This window comes from Pelodiscus sinensis, chromosome 2 (genome assembly GCF_052426305.1).
Source record: "Pelodiscus sinensis isolate ZL-2025 chromosome 2, ASM5242630v1, whole genome shotgun sequence".
NCBI lineage: Eukaryota > Metazoa > Chordata > Testudines > Trionychidae > Pelodiscus > Pelodiscus sinensis.
In genome coordinates, this window is record NC_143053.1 from 202,434,865 (window position 1) to 202,458,052 (window position 23,188).

Below are 23,188 nucleotides of genomic sequence, written 5' to 3' on the forward strand. Positions count from 1 at the left end.
AACACAGAGAGGTCATACTGCACACACGGGAAATATGAGCCTTTAAATGAAGCCCCTGTGACTTTTTATTGCCCTTCTTAATTTTCTTTCTTTTCCTTTATGTCCCACCTTCTAATTCCATTACCATCTTCTTCTTGCCCGTAGGGCTTTTCTGGAATCAACAGTCAAAGCTGTTCTTTCAGCTCTCTCTCATTCCGTATTACCTAGTATTTGTGGGTGTTTGTTGATCTACTTGTAGGGATCTATGAAATGGATAGAATAGATAAACAAAAACATTAAGCAGATAGGGCAAAAAAGGCATCAGGATTTGTCTTTCCTAAATGTGATTTTAGAGCTCCATTGTCAACATAATAATGAAAGTCTTGTGCATGGAAACTGGAGCTCTATCCCTCTGATCAATGTACAGCCTTGTTTTATGTGATTTTGTTTGTTGTTTTGGATGTCAGTACATCACACTGACTATACCACCATAAACTGGCTGGTTGCAAAAAAACCTACTCCAAGTAGTGTTCGTCAGATTCTTTCATTAATATAACTCTAAGCTTTCAATATTTGAAGAAGTATCCTGGAATAGGATGGAAATCTCTAGCTATGGGCGAAGGGTAACATTTAGAATGCTAAAGTGGTCGCTGTTTTACCTCATCTCATCACATCTCAGCACGTAAAGCTTGCTGTTTCTGAAGATAGTTACATAATAGCCAGCTAGAGAATTGCTGTCTTCCTATTTGAGTGTATATCCACAAGAGATCTGCGGTATCAGTAAGCAACAATTTTAGTACCTCAAAACTTGGCACAATCCACTTGTTTTCTAACACGTTAAAATATCATGTTGTCATGCCTCTTTATGCTTATTAACAAAGAGCATTGGAGGGGGACTGGATGATTCCTGGCACTAGACTAGTAAGGTTATTAATATATTCATCTTTTGCATAATGAACATGCGAATATGCAAATAAAACCTTCCCAGCCAACCAAAAGTTTGATGACCTTCTGAGGTCTCTTCCAGTTCTATGGTTCTATGATTCTATAGTAACTAGATACTGTAACTAGAGTAACTAGATACTGAGTTTTTTTTCTTATAGATCATTGCTATTGTAAGTTTTAGTTCATGACCATTTCATGGCCTATGTGAAATGAGTTAATGGAGGCAGGTGTCCATGTCAAACAGCCACTATTTCACTAAGCACTAAATAACAACCATCTTGTAATTCTCAGTGGAAAAGGACAGAGTGACCATGGAAACTGCCCTGGTCACGGCTAAAACAGGCTCTCCACAACAGGGCAGAGGCACATTGCTGGGGACAGAGTTATATGGCCACTGTCCTTGTGATTTCTAAGATTCCAGTCTCTATACCTGTAAATAAGACTCTTTCACAAAGTGGTGCTTTACACGTTGCTGTTGTACTGAATTTGGGGGACATTGGCTTTAGGATGGAGCAAGTTTATAAGTGCTTGTCTTCCAAAACCACTTGTAGAACATATGTAAATAACATTTTAGGAAGTAGGAGGAGTTTCACTTTGTGAGGATACAGCTCTTTTTTGGCATCAGTGAGTGCTATATCCGCGTATCAAGCTAAGAATAGAGTCTATCTGCCTGCACTTACATAATAATCCATTATATCTTCAAGGTGTTCTTTGAAAACGATATATTTTAAAATGAATCTTAGTACTTGGCTCCATGAATGTTCAGTTCATGACAAACTGGGGTGTGAATTTATTCTGCCATAGCCAACTGTTGGTGTGGCCCCTGCTGACATGCATTGACAGTCTCTTTATGAACTTTGATCTACCCCTCTGTGATGCCGTAATAGTAGATCAAAGAACAGAAAGAACTATTAGTGTGCATCAGCAGGGTTTATATGGCTAGTTGGTCAGGAGCAGGCTAGTGCAGGATAAATTCACACCTGAGCCTGCCATGAACTAAATGTTTGTATAGATAAGCCCTGAAGGTGTGCAAGTCTAATTCTTCCTTTTGTAAGAGAGAAACAACTGCAAATTTCAACTCAGGGAATTTCCTATAAATCCTTGATAGATTAATGCAGTTTTTCCTCAATTCTTATAGAATCTTAGAACCATAGAACTGGAAGAGACCTCAGAAGGTCATCAAGTCCAGCCCCCTGCTCTAGGCAGGACCAATTCTTCTTGTTCATCATCCTCCTAACCTCTAGATACCCCAAGAAAAGCAGGAGACTAGAGGCTTCTTTAGAGTGAGGGGGCATGGAGGGTTTGGAAGGAGGGGTGAATGAGGGTGCACACTAAGTTGGGGTTTTTTTTAACTGTAAGGAATGCAGCTTGTTATCAAGCAGCACATTTAAATGTGGATTTGATTATATCTTGAGAACTAAACAATCAGACAATTTCATGAAACTACTTACTTACATAAAGTAGTGATGGAGGAGACAGAGGTAGGGTTTAGGTTTTGCTAACAGTACCCTGTCACAGTGGTTCCCAACCTTTTTGATACTGGGGACCAGCAAACTCAGTCCCAAACTTTTGGTTGGCTGGGAAGGTTTTATTTGCATATTCGCATGTTCATTATGCAAAAGATGAATATATTAATAACCTTACTAGTCGGCCAAAAGCCCAGCCCCCCAGAACCTCCAATGCCAACCCTAATCCCTAGAGCTCTCCGCCCCTCCACTAGCTTGCAGCACCAGCCACTGATCCCAGAGTCCCCTGCACCCAACCTCCCACTTGCCAACCTCCTGCCCTCAGAGCCTCCCAGTGCCAACCCCCTGTCACTTAGAGCCCCCCATAAGATCCCCCAGTACCAGCTTCCTGTTTCTAGAGCCCCACTGCACCTAATACCCTCAGAGCCTCCCCTAGCGCCAGCCCCCAATATTAGCCCTGCCTCCATAGCCCCCCTCACTACTAGCTCAGCATCCAGAGCCCCCCAGCACTAGCCCCCCCAACAGGGCCGTCCTTAGGATTTATGGTGCCCTAGGTGGGATTATTAAACTGGTGCCCCTATGCCTGACTTGCTCTTCTACCCCTACTTCCTCCCCTTCCGAGAGACCCCAGCAGCCAATCCCTTCCCTCAGACTGTGCTGCAAGCAGTGCATTCAGCTCTCTAGGACCCAGCCCTGCTGTTACATGCTCCACTGCTTCCTGTCATAGGCGTGCGCAGCACATTTCATTAGGGTGTGCACCCAAAGAATTTTTTTAAATGTACTCTTTGACACCCCCCCCCATTAGCCATGCCCCTGACTCCCATTAGCCACGCCTCTGGAGGCAACACTCTGGGGGCAAGATGGACACATGACCAAAAGTAAAAGGTGTCATGTGACCCCTCCCCCCCCCGCCCCGAAGGACTTTTCCCACCATCCTCTTGCCAATAAGGACTAGTTTGGCCCCCACCAAACCCCCCTCATGCACTGTCTTGCAATTGCATTAACCCAATTTGTGTGACATTAACTCAGGGGCAGAGAGGCTGGGGGAAGTGTTCTCTCTAAGAGTTTCCTCCCATGAGCAGAATGAATTTTGTGTTGTGCACCAGTACTGAATTCATGTGGCTTGTTTGGATGTGCCATTGTGGCATCCAAGTTATTAATAAATATCTTCCTTTCCCCTCTACTGCTATGTCTCCCCCCCTTGCTCCATCAACTCCCCTGGTGCCTGCTGCCTCCCAACCCTTCACCCTCCTCTGCTGTCCTGACTCCTGCCCTTCTCACTGCCCTCAGCCTTCCTGAGACCTGCCCCCCTCCACCAGCCCTTCTCTCCCCCCTGTGCCCACTCCTCCAGTAGCCCCACTCTGATCATGTGAGCTACCCCTCCTCATCCCTCTCCTAACACCTCCCTTTACACACCTGCCTTGCCTCTCTCCTCTGGTGCTGGTCCCTCCCCTGCAGGTGTCTGCCCTTCTTCTTCACCCCCAGAATCCCCTGGCACTTGCACCTTCCCTTACCCCTGCACCCTCCTGATGCCTCCCCCTTCTCTCACTGCCTCTGCCCCCTTTGCCCTCTTTTCCCCGATGCCCACCCACGCACCACCCTCTGCCCCCGTTCCCCTCATTCCCCTGTGCTCACACATGACTCCCCTCACGTTCCCCTCATTCCCTCATTCCTCACACATGACTTGCTCCATCCCTGCCTTCCTCATGCCCACCCCTCCTCTCAGGCCTTCTTCCAGCACCTTCCCCTCCCTCCTTTAGCCCCCAATGTCTTTACCCTCTCCTCTCCCAACATCACCCTGTCCTCTCTCCCACCGACACCTCCACTCTTGCACTTTTCCTCATTGTCTCCACTTGCCCCCCCCCCACATTTGTCTTTCCTCCACCCTGTCCCTTGGTGCCTTCTCCTGACCTGCCCGCCTCCCATCAGCACAAGCCCCTTCCTCTCCCACTCCTTCCCCCTATTTTTCCCCTTCCCCTCTCCTCGCCTACCTTCTGCCTTACAGTTTGCAGGGCTGGAGTCTGCTGCAATCGGGCCCCAGAAGTCCCCGCAGCCCGGGCTCCAGACCACGTGCCAGACCTGGAGCTGGGCTGCTCGGTGTTCACAGCCCTGGCCCATCACAAGATGACCGTCCCTCCTCTAGCTAGGCTCTGCTCCCCCATGCCCCGCTTGGCATGTCTCCTTCCCCAAGTTGCTGCTTGGCTGTTTTTAAAAATGGCACTGCAACGCCACGCCGACGTAGCATTGCCCCCTCCAGCGCACTGCGTGGGACCCTGGCCCCGGCGCGGCCCCGGCTCCGCCCGTCTGCTGCTGCCTAGGTTGACAGATTCCTTTCCCCCGGCCCGGTACCTTCTCCAGCCGGGGTCAGCTTGCCGGCCTCCTCGCCCTGCAGAGTGGTGCCCCAGAAAGAGTGGTGCCCTACGCAACTGCATACTCTGCATATGCCTAAGGATGGCCCTGCCCCCCAGTGCCTGCTCTGTTCCCCTCATCTAGACCTGCGCTGCTTCCCATGTCTCAGCAGGGGGCTGGGGTACACTGCCCAGTGACTTCCCTCCTGCCATGGCTGTTGGGAGAGACATGTCCTGCCCCACCTCTCAGCCAACCAGTGCCGGGCAGAGGCAGGGTTTCTTCCAGCCACAAAAGAGTGCTTCCCTGTGTGTCTTCTCCTCCCGGCCAGAGGTAGAACTCTTCCCGGCGTGGCGCAGCCCTCCCATCATGCAGGGAAGCGTTCTTCTGCAGCCAGGAGGAGACTCGGCCCCTGGCTGAGAGGCGGGGCAGGACATGCCTCTTTCTACAGCAAGAGTGATGTACCTCAGAGCTACCATGGCCCGGCAGCCAGGGTTCGCAGCACGACCCGGCGGTTGGGAACCACTGCCCTATCAGATTGGGTGTGCTAGCATTGTACAAACACATGGTAAGAGGCAGTGCTATGCCTTGAGGAATTTAGTCTCAAGTAAGATAAGACATAAGAAGTTAGTATGCCAAACAATGGGAGGGAGGATGAAGGCAATTTTTGCAAGAAATTTGATTATATAGACTGGATATTGTGATGCGTCTTGGGGGTGCACAGCTGAGTGTCATCATGTTGCCACTGGCCTCCAGTGTCAGGGAATCTTGTCTGTGCCAGCTGGGTATTGCCACTCAAGCACTCTCCTCTGGGCTCCACCAGCCTTCCTAACTGAGAGCAGACGCAGCCTCCAGGACTCTTCAGATTGCCTCCCTGTGGTATCCACCCCTTGATATCTTGATACACCTAGAAATTCCAGATCCTCCATTCTCAAAGGAACAATGTAACCAGTTTCACTTTAACTCACCGCTCTTGTATCCCACGCAGATTTTGCCTTCAATTTGGGTAAACAAAAGAACATTTATTTTAAGAAAAAGTAGCAATTCAGACAGAAGCCAGTGTGTGTGATGGACATAAATGGAGACAGACATGCAAAACAAAATTGTAAGATGTGAACTAAGGCCTATACCTATTTATCTTTTCTATCTAATCCAAGTAGATTCTCACCTCAAAGTTCAGTTTTTGTAGTTCTTGCTAGCCCCAAGGAGCCAAAGAACCCTTCTGCTCATCAAGGCATCTCCTCGGAATGAATGCCAAGTGTGTCTCTCCAACTTGTGAGATATTGAATCAGTTTTCTGTCTTTATTCAAGGTAGGGCAATCCCTGTGTTCTCCTCTCATTCCTTTTCACTTCCAAGTGATTCAGTATGTATAGCTTGTCTGATGGTTTTCCATTGACTTTTCTGGGTTGTTGCAGTGGGGACAGTCGAGCAATATGTTACATAATTGGCTAGCTAAAGAAGTGTGACAACTCCCTCCCACTTGAATGGGCCAGCTCTAACACACATGATTTTCCAGTGACTCATTTTTATTCCAAAATCATAACGTCTTCGTTTTCAGTAAGTTTACATTATTTTTTTAAGTTTCATTTGTGCACACATCTCATAGTGATTAATAATGCACACCTTCCATAGAGATCCTACATGCTAACTTTCAGGGATAAATACCAGGAAAGCAGCATAAGTGCAGAGAGTTTGCAGGTCAGATTCAGGAATTGCTTGTGAAAAACAGTGAACTGTTTGTTAATTAGCACCACTGGACCTCTGTGACATAGATGTTCACACAGTTTGCAGTTTTTAGTGAGAGATTTTTAAATATACAAGAGACATTAATGATTCCAGTAGTCCCAGTATTTGACATTGTATATCTCCTAATAAAACCCCAAAGTAACACATAATCAATATAGATTGTAGATGGTAGCGATGGATGAGAACATTGCCAACTCCTTTTGCAGTTTAGAAGGAGGATGGTAGCTGGGATTGGAATCCCCTATTCTGAATCTTTATTTCTTTGGTTTTGAATTGGACTCCAAAGAAGCAGGGTCATATTATGTGGTTCTACTTCAGATGTAGCTAAAATCTTGCGAGATTTCCACCATTCCAAATTGCAGAAATCTCACGGTATCAGATGATTTCTATAATTTGAGACTAAAACTTGACACTATCAATTATTGATGATGCAGGTGAGGCTGAATATCACCCAAAGCCTAGACTTGTTTCCTTGCCCTCATTAGCAGAACACGAGGCACATCTGCATGTAGACAGTGTGATAGAGTGGAGACAGCACCAGAATGGGAGTTAAGGGTATCTGCATTCTATACTCAGGGTTTCCAAGGACCGGCAGTGTGACCTGGCATAACCACTTATCCTCTCTCTGCCTCATTTTCATCTGTAAATGGGGAATAATAAAGTTTGTAAAGCACTTTGAGGTCATGTCTCTATGGACTTTAATTGTCATAGCTATATCTGTGATAAGCTGTGATTTATGGCAGGGATAAATCCCTAGTATAAAAGCAGCTGTATTGGCAAATTTGCTTTACTGGGAGGTAGAATGATGGCACAGTGCACTTGGCACGCTTTGCCCATATATACTATAATAGCTATGCTGGAAGAGTGCTCCTAGTGTAGACCTAACATGACCTCAGGATGAAAAGACATGTAGAATTGCACAGTGATAGATCAGGTGATGTTGAAGTTGCTGGTATTCTCCAGTGGTACATGGTGATGGATCAGTTGACCCAAGAGAAATCCAGCTTAATTTAATATTGTATCTCTGAATGCATAATACAAACAATATTTTTAAGCATGAGGCCAGATTAAGTGAATCTGAGATAAGGAGGTATGATTCTACCCCCCCTACTCAAAGAAGACTCCTTTGTTGTAGAAGGGGATTCACCACAGGGGATAATGTTGCAGAAGCATATGTAAACCAAGCAGTAAATCTGGTTCCTAGTTTTCCCTGTCACATACAATAGAATTTTGGGAGGCAGTAGTATGAAAAAAATTGTGAAATACGTCCCTAAATGCATGGTTGCACACACACCCAAAAAGAAAGTCTGGGATTCGCATACTGAGTCCATAAGCACAGGCCCATATGCAGGAATTTCTGTGCTGAGGGGATGCTTTTTTTGTCAATGTGGACCATAATTTAAAAAAAAAAATGTATTTCCTGCTACTCTTTTCTCCCCATAGCGATATTTAAATTTGTTATGAATAAAAAATGGCATAACTGGAATATAAGGGACCATTTTTATAAAGGGTTTTATTTTTAAATAATTTTCATTTAAATTTAAAATGGTCCCTTATTTTCCATTTATATTCCAGTTGTGCCTAAAAACCAATTTCAAAAAAATACTATTTAAACTCAAATAATATCAATATAAGAAATTAGCCCAGTTGCAGTGAAATTGCCTGTATATAGCCATTTCAAAATAAACTGTCAGTGATGGAAAGGTAACACATATGTTTCATCAGTTTGTCTACTGTTGCTTTATATTGGCATCCTAACTGGTAGCCATTTTCGCAATGAAAAGACAGTCTGCTACCAAGCAGAGCTAATTGCCCGATGCCTGTGGCATGCCCAGCGGAGCCCAATTATATCCTATAACAGGGGCATCCAAGATATTGAACATGGTCAACTGGTCGATGGCAAGCGGTCAACCAATGGATCACAAAGCAGCCCAGCAGCCCGCTTCCCTGGCTGCCCCAGCCTCACTCCTGGGGAGAGGTGGGAATCAGCCCCAGCCTTCCCCTGGCTGGCCAGAGTGTCAGGATTGGGCAGTGCACTGTCCCTGCCTTCCTCCAGCCAGTCGGAGCACGTGGGAGGGAGTCTCGGGTAACTTGGGGGACCATGGGGTTCATACCCTTCGCACACACCCCTGCATACAGGCCTGCCGCAAGTAGGGGCTATATATAACAGGTACATGTTAAGGTGGTAAATAAGTCAGCATGAATTTGTCAAGAACAAATTGTGTCAAAAGAACCTAATATATTTTTGATAGAGTAACAAGCCTTTACTAGATGGAGAGAAAGCGATAGATATTGACTTTTGTAAGTCTTTTGATACTGTCTTGCATGACCTCATAAATAAAGTAGGGAAGTACAACCTAGATGGAGCTACTTATAATGTGGGTGTTCAGCTGGAGGGAAAACTGTTCCTGGAGAGTAGTTATCAGTAGTTCACAATCAAGATGGAAGGGCATAATGAATAGGGTTCCCAGGGATCAGTCCTGGGCCCAATTCGGTTCAATATCTGGCTTATAATTGTAGATAACCGTACAGAGAGTACACTTATAAAGGTTATAGATGATACCAAGCTAGGAGGAGTTGCAAGTGCTTTGGAGGATAGGATTAAAATTCAAAATGTTCTGGACAAACTGTAAAAATGGTCTGAAATAAATAGGATGAACTGCAATAAGGACAAATGCGAAGCAGTCAATAAGGAACAATCCAGTTGCACACACACAAAATGGGAATTGACTGTCTAGCAAAGAGTACTGTGGACAGGGAACTGGGGGTCATAGTAGGTCACAAGCAAGTGAACAGTATAGCATTGCTGGAGGGGAGGAGGGAAAGACCAAGCAAACACCATTCTGAGATGTAAACAAGACACAAGAAGTAATTCATTTACTCTGTTCTGTGCTGATCAGGTCTTAGTATTGTTTCCAGTTCTGGATGCCACATTTTGGGAAAGATGTAGACAAACCGATGAAAGTTTAGAGAAAAGAAACAAAAATTATTAAATGTCTATAAAACATGTCCTAAAAGGAAGATTGAAAAAAATTGGGTTTGTTTAGTCTGGAGAAGAGATGACTGAGAAGGGACACAATAACAGTTTTTATGTCCCTAACAGGTTGTTAAAACAATGAGGAGTCCTGTGGTAGCTGCATCTGACAAAGTTGTCTTTGCCGACAAAAGTTTATGCCCAAATAAACCTTTTAGTCTTTAAGGTATTATATGACTCGTGGTTTTTTTTTTTTTTGCAGAAACAGACTAACACAGCTACTCCTCTGATAAAAGGTTATTGTTAGGAGAAGAAAACATGGCTTCCTTAATCTCAGAGGATAGGACAAGAAGCAATGTGCTTAAGTGGCAACAATGGAGTTTTAGGTTGGATATTAGTAAAAACTTAGCTCTACGATGAGTACAAGGGACAGGACTGAATGATCTTTCAAGTCTTTTCAGTGCTATGATTCTATATTCTTTTAATCAGTCTGTCAACAAACTAACTCAAAATCTTGGACCATGGCATACGTGGAAACACATTTTTGGAAAAAGTATCATCTAAAGCAGGGGTGTCCAAACTTTTTTCAAAGAGGGCCAGATTTGATGAAGTGAACATGCGTGAGGGCCGACCATTTTGCCTGACATTCTTTGAACCATTAAAATTAAATGCAAATTAACTATTTTATGCAAAGTTTATTGCAAACGGCATACTTTTCATTTCGTCACATGGATGACAAATCTAAACAGGTGTTAAATCACTCTGCCTTTCATATCTGAAGGCCAGATGAAAAAAAAAATCCAGGAAGCTGAAATATATGTCAGGAACATTGTAAAGTACATTACATATTATTATTGGTAGTAAAGGTTGTCTGTCAACTTTTAAGTTCAAAAAATATGAACAGGAACATAACACCAAGTATACATGTTGTGTCCAAATATATTTATAACTGATTTAGACCAACTGACATTAACTGAGATTTTACAATGTATTCATCTCAATACATATGGATTCGTCGGGGGCCATAAAAGATAGATATTGCCAAATTACCTGTGGGGCCATATTAAACCGGAACACGGGCCGCATTTGGCCCGCGGGCCGGACTTTAGACATGCCTGATCTAAAGCTACCACTCAGGAATCTCTTAATACTCAGAATTTATTTAAATGAAAATAATCAAATAACCCAAAAAAAAATCCTAAATAAACATTGTATAGCTGAATTAAGTATCTGAAATCAAACCTCTTTAAAGAGAGAAATGTAATTAGAATAACATCAAAATAAAAGCATTTCCTTCACCGAGGTGTGATATTAATCCATCACATGGAACAGGAGAGCAGTGGGAACAATGAAAACAGCACAATGGATCTTTGTATAGTAACACTGTCTGCCACTGTGTGAAATTGCACGCTAACAGTTGTTTTAATACTTTTAGGCCTCTACAATACAAATAATGTTTATCTTGATTATGTCTTATCTCTATCATCTTTAAACATTACAACAGGGACCTTTGTTACTTCCTTCATTTACACTATCAGTATGAGGGTGTGATATCAGCTCTGCAATTTGAAGTTGTCAGGTTTTCTTAGCACACTGTACATAAGCAATATTTTCTAATGTTCCATTTCCCTGTGATTGTAATTAATAGTAAAGGAACAGCAGTCTTTATGCTTTAACTTTCCTCAGAATACTGTTTGCATGTGTATGTTAAACACTGTTTCTACTTCACAACGTATTACATGCTACCTCTCCCTCCATTTATGTAACATTTCACAGCTAAAACTAGGAAAGGGCCCAAAAATATCTTGGAATCTGCTCTCCAGATAGGGAAAGAGTATGCATCAATCTTATGAATGACCTTGTAGGCTCCATCCATGGTGCTCATTTGTTTTGATTTGTTCCAAGGAATCTGTGCTTCACAGACTTTGAAAAAAGGCTGTTAAGAGAGTCAAAGTAATAGTGGGTAATCTTTTTACAGACACTAATGGGATATTGGGGCTTTCTACAAAATGTTCATAAGTAATTTAAATAGTAGTGGAATATTTTCATACCAGCTTCCCAAACTACCCCATAGCAGGTTTTTCCTTGGGACAGAGCCCCTTAATATAGGAAAGATTTATGTGACCGTGCATAAAGTTAAGCACGTGCAACATAATTCTTTGCAGGATTGGGGTCATGGTAGCATATGGATCTACTGTTCCAAAAAAGTTACTTCAAATACTTCAAAGAAAACTTTAATAAATCAAAACGCCCAGGGTGAAATAGTAGAACCTACAAGGTAAGGTTAGTGTTGCATTTGGTAAGGAGGGTCTTACCCTCACAAACCTTTACCCATTCAAATGACTAATACTGGCTTTTTGCAGTCCATGGGTGATGAGTCATTGACAGGGCCTCTTTAGTGTAAGAAAAGGGATGTCAGCATAAACTCACCCCACGTTTATTAGGAATCACATCCAAAAGTGAAATATTGACTCAACATTGGTGAACTATGGAAGGGGCCAGTCACCAGAGGACCTGCACTTCCTGCAGTATATTTCGTTTTGTATTACTTGGGCATGCTTCCTGTTGGAATCAAGTAACCCAATATGGCAGGACAGCCAAGTCCCATTCAGTACCTCAGAAAGGACCAGTGTGCAGCCAGTGTATTGGCAAAGGAAATATCACAAATGACGATCTGTGCATTGGACTGTCAGCCTGTCCATCCTGTCCTGAACCCTTGCTTGTTATCTTGCCTAATTTTCTGTGTGTCTTCCCAATGGAGTCGTCATGCTAAGAATGTGGAGGAGAGTTTGGAAGAAAGCAGCCATGGGAAATTTGATGGCATGGCAGCCTTATCCTCTACTATGTATCAATCAGCAAGACTGGTACTGTAATGGCAGAAGTGGTTGATTACCTTTTTGTATAGGTTGCTGTCAGTCAAGGCAGTAAGTGTGTAAGAGAGCAGTGCTTATTAGTAACAAGGGATTCTGTGACCAGGTGTGTCAGAAGCTATGTGAGGAGGAGACACTGACAGTCAAGCAGAGGCGTAGTGGAAGCAGAGGAGGAATGTGTGCACCCGCGCGCCCTCTCCCCGCCTCAGCGCTATGGCTGCACGGCGGGGCCCTGAACCCGACGTACAGCTGAGCCTGACCCTGGGTGTGGCAGGGGGAGGCTTGTACCACATCTTTCCCCATCGCCTCCAGTTTGGGGCTGGTTACCTGCATGCACTAACCTGCCAGCAGAGATGGAGGAGGGTTGGGCTGGGGGCAGGGAGGAGGCTCCTGCTGCCATCGGCGGGCAGAGGAGGAGTGGAGGGGGACTAAATTGGTACCCCCTAGGGTGGCACCCAGGGGCAACTGCCTGTTTCCCCCGTTCCCCTGCCACTGCAGTCAAGAGTTGGAATGGTATTTAGGCATTGGCACTAGCTGTGGCACCTGATCATGGTGTCACTGATGAGGACCAGACAGTCCCTGCAGCTGATGGCTGGTTTTCTTTGAATGATTGGACACAGAGAGGTGGCAAGTGCCCAGTGAAGTCCAGCTGTAAGGCAGGAGTGAGAAGCTGGAACCTTGCCCTTTACTCACTTTTATAACTTTCATAGAGACCATCTGGTGAATTTTGAGGCTGGTTTACTTCATTTACATGGGGATCAACAAGTGGGGGCAAGTCATCCATCCATGCTGTTATTGCCATGTCCCTATCTCCCCTGCACTGCAAGACAAGTGGCTTGCAGTGGGAAAAAGGAGCCATATCATTCTTTTGTCTTTTCTATTTGCCCCAGGCATGGTCATTTTGGGGGGCAGGCAGGAGAGGAAGGCACAGAATTCCCTCTTCTCCACGTACACATGCAGTCCCGTTGGCCTGACTAGAGTTGCTAGCCCCAAATATAGATGTCAAATTACACTTATAGTTCCAGGAAAACCTAGCTTGGTTGACCTAATATAACCAGTCAGTGAAAGATGGGGATCTGCATTTTTTCTTGCAATCTTTTGGAAGTTTCCTGTTCTGATTAAATACTCTCTGTATTGTAACCATGGTAGTACATTTTTTAAAAAATATTCAGTTTAATGGCAGTGTTTATAAATTGATGGAGAACTCCAGTGTTCTAGTCAACATTATTTAATATTAAGTGATACTGACAGTATCACACTATGAATACTGTAGGTTTTTTCCTCCCTTAATACTTCCAAACCTACTAGAAGTAGTAGTAATAACTTCAAAAAGCAACATTATATTTACATATTAATCACTGGAGTCACATCCTACATGCAGAAAATCTACAGAAGAAGACTAGCTGGAAAATAATTGCACTTCATTAAAGTCAAAGAGGTTTGACATTTGTCATTGGCCTGTGGTTTCAGGGCTTTCTCTTGTTCTAGCAAAATAAGAAACTGCTCCAATACATATGGTAATAGCAACTGGAATGCACCTTTAAATGATCTTTTACCTTATCAGACAAAATATATTTGAATAAGTCTTCAAATTCTTTAATTCTTTAAAGCAATGTAAAAAAAATTAAAGATGACCATATGTTGTTCTAAGTTCTGATTTTTATCTCATAATAAAAATATTCTGGTGGTACATGTTAAACATCATGCCCTGATATTCAACTACTAACAACAGAAATAAATGATGTGCTCATTATTTTTGTACATAGAAATCTCAGTGAATCAGTAGTTAGATGTCATAATTACTGTAATTATTTTAATACCTTTTCAGTAGATTATGTATTGATGTTCTTTTTCCAATGACCTTTCAGTCTCAAGATAATTTTCATTTTTTGCCTCATACTGGGTCTATGTCAGTGAAGCATTTTCAGCCTGTTTGATTTTAGAGTAGGGTTCAATCCTGCAAAGTACTGAGTGCTTTCAATACCTGCTGAACTCAATGGAAGTTAAGACTACTTAGCTCTTCGTAGGATATGCTCAGCCTCTGACCATATCAAACCCTAACTACACCATTCTTCATTGACCATTCACATTAGGAGACAAATGTAGATATGTAGTAAATTACAGTGGGATTACAAATTATTCAGACCCTTCTATGGAAAAGAATTGCCCAGAAATTGTTTTTCCATTTCTTCAGATCAATCAATTTACTGACTTCTAGTTACAACTTCCTGAGCATGCATCTGCACTGCTGAAAGGTTTCAGAGCATTGCATGATATTTTCTAAACCAAAACATGTTCAGAAACTGATGGATTCTGCCTGGAGGCGTGATTATAATTTTTCTCATTTTGTGGAAGGGAGTTAGAGAGGTGACAAAAATCTATCAAGCTTGAACACGCTGCAAGTCTAAAAATCTTTGCTGCGGGTCTCATGTAAAATATTTTCAGCCCAATAAGTGAATATTTAAAATAGCAAAAATCATTATTCCCTATAGAATAGTAAGTAATCAGCATCCTTTCTGCTGAAACACAAGGATCGATTTGCCCAGCTATAGCTGTCTTATGGTAGCTGTAAAAGACCAGCAAGTTTAAAATGCTTCTGAACAGTAATAATATTTCTAACTATTCCTATTGAAACCTGAATTCCTGCCCAGGAAGAACACCCATTAAATTCAGTAGAATTTTTATCTGTGTAAAAGCTACACATTGAGGCTCACTAAATGGGATAAAAAAATGACTAATTCTGCAAGATTAGGGTGATATAATCTACTGTATATTGAGTTTGTCTATCTGTCCGTCCCTCTATCTTTTCAAGAATTCCTCCAAAACGGTAAGAGCTAGGACCACCAGATTTCCTATACAGCTGTATAACTTAAAGCAAGGTAAGGCTTTGGTTGTGCCAGGAAAATGGGATGGGATTGCTTCTCATAAAACCATATAGAAAAGAGACAGAATCACCAGACAAAGGGACTGGCTAGGGTTACACACCCCTTTCCCCTGCTGCCTGGGACTGCTCCAGCCTTGAACCTCCCAGGTGCCCTTTAAGGAGGGAAGGGAGGCTGAAATTCCAGACGTTCCACCCCTGACTTGTATGGGGATATTGCTGGCTGTTCCCCTTTGTCAGGAAGTGAGGGGAAAGTGCGCCGTTTGCTGTATTCCTCACTCTGGCTGGGGAGCACAGGGGGAGAGATGAACCTGGACCACATCTTCCAGGGACATGTAATCCTCACCCAGCTGTGCCCATTGGAGCTGGAGCAGCCATGGACAGGCATTTCTCACCTGGCACCAAGCTGTTGCAGTGAGAGCAGGCTGGGGTAGTCTTCTCTCCCTGGGGCAACCTGCATAATGAACCCCTCCCCCCAGCCTCAGCCCCACTCCAAGCAATTATTTAAATGAAGCATGTTCATGTTCATTTTCATTTTATTTTTCAAAAAGCAAAAATTATTTGAGTTAAGGACCTGAGTAATGTTGGGTAAATCTTCTAGACTTGTATAGGGGCAAATCTTGAAGTTCCTACTCAACCCCTTTTCATTCAGAAATGGAACTAGTACTGATTGGAATAGCAAATACATTAAGACATTGAGATTTGACACACACTCATCACTTGTAAATGAAATATGAAAAATAAATGTCATGTATGTTCCATGAGGACCTACAACTGAATGACGCTTTTCCTGTGGAATTTATAATTTTCATAATTCAATACATTAATCTTCCCTAAGGATGAATCACGAAATTAATGAGGGGAATGGCATGAGTCCAAAGTTTTAGAATATTTGCATATTGTCTATAATGTGTCTATGAAAACAAAAAACTAGAAAAAAATTAATATGCCTGAAAGCACAAGGTATGAGTTACTGCAGCACAAAAGCTTCATGTGGAGTTACTTTAGATTTGCTCTGGTGTAAATAAGAATAGAATTTAGCCCTTGTAGACGCAGCCATGGTGTTTACAGCGGGGCCAACAGCCACCTTGGGCCCTGGTGTGGGAGCCTCCGGCAGAAGGGGCAATGCTGAGGGCAGTCTCCAGTGGGTGGGAGCTCCAGTCCCCATTGAATCTCTGGGCCAGGGGCAACTACCCTCTTTGTTCTCCCTGTCGGTAGGCCTGTGTTTATGTGACTCAGTTTATAGATCATTACACTTTTGCCAAAAATAACATTTTTAAAACACCGAAGGTCAAATTATTGTTCCTTCTGTAACAACTTGGGAAAGGGACAAACAAAAGGACATCACTGTTGACAGTTCCTGTTAAATGTGTAGCTACAGGCAAAAGAGCAAACAAGATGTTAGGATGCATGAGGGATAGGATGAAAAATAGTACAGAAAATATTATAATGCCATGATATAAAATCAATGCTGTGTTCTCACCTGGAATTTTGTGTGCCGTATTGGTCACCCCATCTCCAAAAGGATACAGGCAGTCCCCGAGTTATGCGGATCCGACTTATGTCGGATCCGCAGTTACGAACAGGGCTTTTCTCGCCCCGGAGGACGGGAGCGGCGGGACGCCCAGATGAGCTGCGGTCCCGCAGCCCGCGTCCTCCGGGGCGAGAAAAGCTGCTCCCCGTCTCCCTGGTCTGCTGGTCAGACCAGGGAGACGCGGAGCAAAGCCTCGGAGGCCGCCCGCAGCGGGACAACCGCGGCGCGTCTGGGCTGTCCCGCTGCAGGCATCTTCCACGACTTTGCTCCGCGTCTACCTGGTCTGCTGGGGGAGGGGGGCACAGTTAGTGCCCCCTCCCCCCAGCAGACCAGGCTTTTCTTCCCACGACACCTGGGGTAGAGCAGCTGGGGCGCTGCTGGGTTGGTTCCGCAGCGCCGCTCCTCGGCGCTACTGGACCAACCCGGCAGCACCCCAGCTGCTCTGCCCCAGGCGTCCTGATTCAGCCGCTGCTGGTCAGTTTCAGCAGCGCTGAATCAGGATGCCTGGGGCAGAGCAGCTGGGGTGCTGCTGGGTTGCTCCAGTAGCGCCGAGGAGCGGCGCTACTGGAGCAACCCAGCAGCACCCCAGCTGCTCTGCCCCAGGCGTTCCCAAGTCAGCCGCTGCTGAAACTGACCAGCGGCTGACTACAGGAAGCCCGAGGCAGAGTTGCTCTGCCCCCGGCTTCCTGGAATCAGTCGCTGATCAGTTTCAGCAGCAGCTGCCTTGGGGACGCCTGGGGTTCTTAAGTTGAATCTGTATGTAAGTCAGAACTGGCATCCAGATTCAGCTGCGGTTGAAACTGATCAGTTTCAGCAGCGGCTGAATCTGGATGCCAGTTCTGACTTACATACAGATTCAACTTAAGAACAAATCTACAGTCCCTATCTTGTACGTAACCCGGGGACTGCCTGTACTGCAGATTTTGAAAAGGGCAGTGAGGACAATCAGGGGCTTGGAAAAACACTCCCATGAAAAGAAATGGAAAATGTTGCGATTCCTTACCTTGGAAAGAAGACAAATAAGACTAGGGCTGGCCTTGCCATGAGGTGTACTGAAGCAGCCACCTCAGGTGTCATGTAGCTAACATACAGATTGTTTTTATTTAAGCATTTATTTATTAACATACAGATTGTTTTATTTAAGCATTTCCTTTCGTCATCAGTCATTAAAAAATAATTAGAAAGAAATTGCATCATAGGTTTTGGTACAAACAAAGTAGTTCCTCTTTGTACAAAAGTCTGTCATGCCATTTCAAATATGTATAGTATGTATTTTATTTCCACTGCTTTGCTGAAAATCTTAGAAAACATTTTTGAGAGCTGGGAAAGGTATCAGCTCAGATAAGATCAGGATACAAAATGTTGAAGGTATTATATATTTATGGAGAAGAAAGATTGAAAGTTAAAAGCTGTTGTGTATATTTCAAAGTCAAGTATCCTTGTCTTTTAGAGGCTTGTAGAATTACTGTAAAAGAAGCTGTGCTTTGGTTGGCATTGACTTCTTTTTTATTCAACTAGAAAATTCTGAAAAGCTTTCTCCTCATATTTGATCAAACTGAGTTGTACACTTAGAACCCTTACTCCTTCAAAACTGTACTCATGTAAATGTCCTTAGTAGAGCTGAACAAATACTTTGCAATGAATAATTTATGTGACAGACTCTCTTTCTGCTTGCAGGTTATCTGTGCTGTTTAAAAGTATTCAAGGAGCTTTTTTACAAATACGGATTTCTCTGTAGACTGCGAACATATCGATATTTTATATTTGCTATCTGAGCTGTCTTGGGCCTTGTCTAGACTGAAAAAATACATCATAGTAGAAAATATGTTAACTAACATCATCTTAAATGTTAATTTGTCATTGGTGTGGACAAGAGTTGTCATGTTTTAAACATGTTTAGCTGGTTAAGAATAAACTTAGATGGGACTCTAGGACAAACCTTCACCAGCTACCATGGTTTTTTTAAACATCATATTTTTTATGCTGGATGTTCATATCTTCCTACAAAAACAGTCATGGTTTTGTTTAATTTTGATTAGTCTGGTAAGGCATATGACATATATCACACTTCTGTTTTCATACTCATGCATGCAGCAGTAACATTTGCTTTCCGCCAACATTTATGCTAGTAAACTCAACTAAACAAATTTTCACACAAAGTGAACCACAAAGGATATGATCCTGGTGAAAGTAAGTTAGTTCAAAATCCAAACAGTTATTTGAAAACATTTTTGCAGTGTTCACTCAGTTGTGGCCCTTATTCAAATGTTAGAGTTCCAAAGATTAAAGTAATTTAGCTTCAAGTTCCACTAAAGCTTGTTATTACATATATTACACTGCTGTGCATTTATTTCTTGGATCCCTGACATAGAGTTTGTGTACTGTGTAAAATTATTTTAAATGAGATCACATCTGAATAGAAAATATATAGTTATAGTTAATGATGATACATTGGGGAATTTGAGTGTAGGGAGTTTTAAATATAATTACTGTACAGTACTTAGATTAAATTACTGTTATAGGATGTTGAGTGTCAAAAGCACTTTTCCTTTGCTTACTTGTTAAAGTAATTTAACAGATGAGTGAATCTATTATTGGACTACATGTAGCATGTAGACTTTTTGTTAAAAATATTCCTTCAGGGGGTTCAATTTCTAAACAAGTTGAGAGACAATTTAGAGAGGCTTAGCATTGCAGAGATGCACTGCAATAATCCTATTTTATTAATGTTTCTTGTCAATGTTCAGAGTTTGCTTTTATTTACACATACCCATGCACACTAGCTCCCTATATACTTGTTTTGCTTAGTGATATATCTCCTTTTTGGGGAGGAATTAGAAGATAGGAACAACCCACCTAAATCTTTTCTGTACATGGAGAGAAAAGTAGATGCTTTATAGTAGGGGTGGAGCCCTAACTGGTGTGAATTACCCAGGTTCCATTGAGGTCACATTGAGTTTACACTAGTTGAGGATCTGGCATATATCTGGCATTGGAAAAGGTTCTGAAAAGGACACCAAACATGATTAGGGGTTTGGAATGGCTCCCATATGAAGAGAGATTAAAAAGACTTGGACTTTTCAGCTTAGAAAAGAGGAGACTAAGGGGGGATATGATAGAGATCTATAAAATCATGACAGGTATAAGTGAATAAGGAAAAGTTAATTACTTGTTCCCATAACATAAGAACTAGGGGTCACCAAATGAAATTAATAGGCAGAAGGTTTAAAACAAACAAAAGGAAGTTTTTCTTCACTACGCACATAGTCAACCTCTGGAACTCCAGAGAATGTGATAAAGATTAGGTCTTTAACAGGGTTCAAAAAAGAGCTAGATAGATTCATGGAGGCTAGGTCCATCATTGGCTATTAGCCAGGATTGGTAGGAATGGTATCCCTAGGCTCTGTTTATCTGGAAATGGGTGACAGGAGAGGGATCCTATAATGATTACCTGTAGTGATCCCTCCCTCTGGGGCAACTGGTATTGGCCACCGTCGGCAGACAGGATACTGGGCTAGATGGACCTTTGGTCTGACCGAGTATGGCTGTTCTTATATCACAGTATTGGATTGGATTTCCAAGCAGCCATTTGAAAAAGTCATGGAACTGCGATGGCAAGAATGTCTGTCCTGTGTGTGTTTACTTTCTTGTGTGTAGATTAGATGTGAATCATAAGCTTTAAAATGTACGGAGAGATTATAAACAATTTTAAGCTATTTGAGGAAGGGTGAAGGCTAGAAAATGCAAATCTTCCCATCAATAACTCTTCAATTTGAACACTATTTCTACCCAAAATAAGCAGTATATTTATTTTATAATGTTAAAATATAGAGTTGTTGATCTTAGAGAACCTAACAGACAAGACAAGGAGCTGTCTAAAACAATATCTCAGATCAATGGTTTCAGTGCTGAGTAGCAGGCCTGCTGACAACGGGGGGCAACAGCATCAGCTGGAACCTGGGGCCCTTTAAATCGTTGCTGGAGCCAGGCCTTTTTCTGCTCAAGGCCCCACCCCTTCCAGGGGCCCAGAGTTAGCCTCAACCCACCTTGCACAGAGCCTGGCAAAATCTGTCTGCCACCCTGCTAATTAGTATAATAAAGTTTACAGCATTTTCTTAGTTGCATTAACCCAGTAAAAGCCTTTTGATATGAATTTCATTTCTTTTAAATTTCAGATAGGCAGTTCTTAATTCTAGTTTCGCCAAAGTTTCATGATTGAATGTCAACCCATTATTTATACATGGTAGGAATTCACATGTTGCTTGTAGATATAACTGTTCATAATATCTTTTGTGGAAATAACCTGTTGTAAATGCATTTTTTGTATTCCATAAAGATCATTTTACAATTGTACTGTAAAAAACTAGGATATGGGATCAGGTGTAATTCTTGATTCCATGCATAAGAGTTTCCAAAGAATTTAAAACAAAACAAAACACCTTTCACATTAATAGTTGCATTATATCTTCCAAAAGAGATGGATCAGAATGAATGATATCACTTTTATCTAGAATGCATGCTCTGTACAATGCCTTTTTATTTGAGATATGTGCTTTTTACACAAAAATATTAATTTCTATAAAATTTAATAAATGGTAAAATATATAGTCTAAAGAATTGCATGATTTTAATTAGGGATGAAAGAGTGTCACCATGGTTAACTGAGGTTAACCATTAAGCATCAGCTTATCATTTTTTGTTATAGTGATTCTCTTCGCTGGCACACACTGGCTCCTGGCTGCCGGCCCTGCTCCCAGGGAGCTGGCTGCCACCTGCAGTGTAACTGACTCCCCAGGAGCGGGGTCGGCAGCCGGGAGCCACTACGTACTGGGAGCTGGCTTATAGTATAAGTTCATATATAATATAAGCTAGCTCCCAGTGCACATCAGCTCCCAGCCCTGCTCCCATGGAGCCGTCTGTGCTGCAGGTTCTACAGTTTATGCCTTATGCTTCAGAAACTGCAGCATGTATAACTGTGCAAATGTTACAATTTTTGGCAGTTACTTTACTATTTTAACTGTTTTTTTTGTTTGGTTGGTTGGTTTTTTATTTTGCATCCCTAGTTTTAATATACAAGCCAGTAGTTTTAAATGTGTATCTTTTTATCATGAGTCTTTCTTGACTGGTTTCTGAACTGACTGGTAAATGCATTTATCTAGTTAGACTTTTTGAAGGCAACAGGAATATTTTGTATACCATGACTATAGGATTGGTGTTCATTATCTATTGAGCTAGTCATCTCAGATTTTTAAATAGCATCTGTGCTGTATTGTTATGAGTCTTTTTCAAATTTAGTTCTTCATTCCGTAAAAAAGTAAATACAAATGTTAAATTAAGAAAGTAAAACTGGGTATCTGTATTCTGAACGTCTCCCATTTAATGTCTGCTTTAATAGTTTTAATGTCAGAAATCATGTCCTCAGAAGTAGATGAGAAAGGCAGAATGCTGGTAAAGGTTCTTAGACTTGTCCACACAGTTGTCTAAGTGCAGAATACTATGAAGGAGAGTAAAATAAGGACTACTATTCTGAGACATGCATGTTTCCTATGACAACATCTCTATTCACCTACCCCACATTTAAAACCAGACATAATAGACTTCCATGTAAGATAATGAGAAGAGAATCAACATTGTCTTGTACAGCGTTCTCTGCTCTTTCCAGGTGGGATTAAACCAAGTAGAATGGCTATTCTCTGGCTGTGCCCTAGGAAAGCCCACTCCAAAGCCTGAGGGCCATACTCAAGGTGTAATCTTCTGGAGGGCTGGAGTGGAAATGATACCCATTTATGTTTAATGTAACAGTAATTCCTCTGTTGCCAAGTCCTTCCTTTTTTTTCTTTTGGTGCAGAAAATCAGAATTTTAGGACTGAAAGAGACCTTGAGAGATCTTTTAGGCCAGGATACTGCATACAACCAGGGTGGGCAATAAAACAGCAGCAGTTTGCAGCCTCAGGTGAACCACTGCTGCTATAATTACCTGTCTCCCCTCAGGTACTGGTGATTGCCGCTCCCGTTGGTTGCAGATTGCTGTTCCTAGCCAATGGGAATGTTGAGAATTGAAGCGGACTGGGAAAACGCTTCCCGTAGCTCCCATTGGCCAGGAACAGCAATTCATAGCCAAGTGGGTGCTTCAATAGCCTATACCTGCATAGATGCAGGTAAATATAGCAGTGGGGACCTGCTAGGGGCTAACTCTGACAGACCAGATACAGCCCACAGGCCAGTATTTGCCCACCTCTGATCTAAACCATCCCTGACGGGTTTGTCTAACCCGTTTTTAAGAATATCTAATGACAGAGCTTCCATAACCACCCTAGGTAATTTATTCCAGACCCTAGTCACCATGACAGAAAGTTTTTCCTAATGTCAAGATTTTCTGAATTTCCCTTGGTGCAATTTAAGTCCATTGCTTAAGAGGTTAAAAGGGACACATTTTTTCCCTCCTC

At 42.6% G+C, this 23,188-nt stretch overlaps 1 protein-coding gene across 3 annotated transcripts in view; it reads left to right on the top strand.

The window, feature by feature from the left end:
• Nucleotides 1-23,188, top strand: part of RAPGEF5 (Rap guanine nucleotide exchange factor 5) — a 215,368-nt gene that overhangs the window by 151,216 nt on the left and 40,964 nt on the right. The gene's annotated exons all lie outside the window — the stretch shown is intronic.